We start from the raw sequence: 1,646 nt of genomic DNA, 5'->3' as shown, positions 1-1,646 counted from the left end.
AGCCCCAGACTAGTCAAACAGATTCTCCCCAGGAAACCCAATTCCTTCAAGCCAAAAAAAGGAAAACGACTCGGGATGTAAAGAAAAGAAAAGAGGAGACTGGAGTCAAGAGACAGCAATATGAAATTAGGAATTGTTGGCCACCTGTGTTATCTGGGGATATCACTCCTTGCATTATTATTGAAACCCCACACAAAGAAACTGTCACCAGTGACTTCTCCAGGTTTACTAATTACAGGTTTAAAAACCTTTTTATAAATCCTTCACCTCTGCCTGACCTAAGTTGGGGATGTTCTAAGGATGTCTGTTTTAATATGTTAAAAAAGGAGACCAAATATGTTCATGATAAACATTTTGAAATGCTACATTCTGACTTAGAACCACAGATGAGATCAATATTTCTAGACTGGCTTTTAGAGATATGTGAAGTGTATACACTTCACAGAGAAACATTTATCTTGCTCAAGATTTTTTTGATAGATTTATGTTGACACAAAAGGATATAAACAAAAATATGCTTCAGCTTATTGGTATTACCTCATTATTCATTGCTGCAAAACTTGAGGAAATCTATGCTCCTAAATTACAAGAATTTGCTTATGTTACTGTTGGTGCTTGCAGTGAAGATGATATCCTAGGGATGGAACTCATTATATTAAAGGCTTTAAAGTGGGAGCTCTGTCCAGTAACAGTTATTGCCTAGTTGAATGTCTTTCTCCAAGTCGATGCTCTAAAAGATGTTCCTAAAGTACTCCTACCTCAGTATTCCCAGGAAAAGTTTGTTCAGATAGCCCAGCTCCTGGATCTGTGTATTCTCTCTATTGACTCATTAGAATTCCAGTATAGAATATTGGCAGCAGCTGCTTTATGCCATTTTACCTCCATTGAAGTTGTTAAGAAAGCGTCAGGTTTAGACTGGGACAATATTTCAGAATGTGCAGAATGGATGGTACCTTTTCCCAGAGTAGTGAAGGGTGGACCTCCGGTGAAACTGAAGATTTTTAAGAAGATTTCTGTAGAAGACAGACATAATATCCAGACACGCACAAATTATTTGGCTATGCTGGAGGAAGTCAATTATGTGTCTGCTTTCACAAAGGTGGGACAGTTGTCACCAGTGTGCAATGGAGGCATCATGACACCACCGAGCACAGAAAAATCCCCCGGAAAACACTAAAGGCAAAGTTGAACTGAGAGCTTGCCGAGTGGATTTGTTCTGACTTGGCAGTAGAATATTATATTCCTTTTGGAGTACTAAAAAAGCTAAAACAATTTTAGTAATAGTCCTAACCAATTCAGAAATTACACTGCCATGAATGAGTTAAAAGCCTCTACCCATTCAGAATGTGATAACCATAGTTCAGATCTTAGCTGTCAAAAAAAACAACAGCCGAACTAGTTTACAAATATTAGTATTTCATTCCCAGGGTGAATACAGATCCAGGAACTATGTAGTCAGTCTAATTTTTACCTTTGCTACATTTTTGGGACTCGTGCAACAAAGTTCATTCTGATCAATTAGGAATGTTACTGTTTGAGATGTTTTGGACTAGATGAGTGCCACTTTAAATTGTACTCTGGAAGTTAAAGAACTCATTTGATTGGTGCTATTCAGTTAATTCTTGAAAAAATTCTTGACTGTTTAC

General features: G+C 37.4%; 1 pseudogene; it reads left to right on the top strand.

The window, feature by feature from the left end:
- The window catches only part of LOC123239485, a 7,598-nt pseudogene extending 6,421 nt beyond the window's left edge, over positions 1–1,177 (top strand).
- Positions 1,178–1,646: the final 469 nt, after the last annotated feature.

Source organism: Gracilinanus agilis, chromosome 3 (assembly GCF_016433145.1).
Source record: "Gracilinanus agilis isolate LMUSP501 chromosome 3, AgileGrace, whole genome shotgun sequence".
In the NCBI taxonomy this organism is placed as follows: Eukaryota; Metazoa; Chordata; class Mammalia; order Didelphimorphia; family Didelphidae; genus Gracilinanus; species Gracilinanus agilis.
Note: the sequence above shows the minus strand (reverse complement) of the source record. Positions and strands in the feature narration are given on the sequence as shown.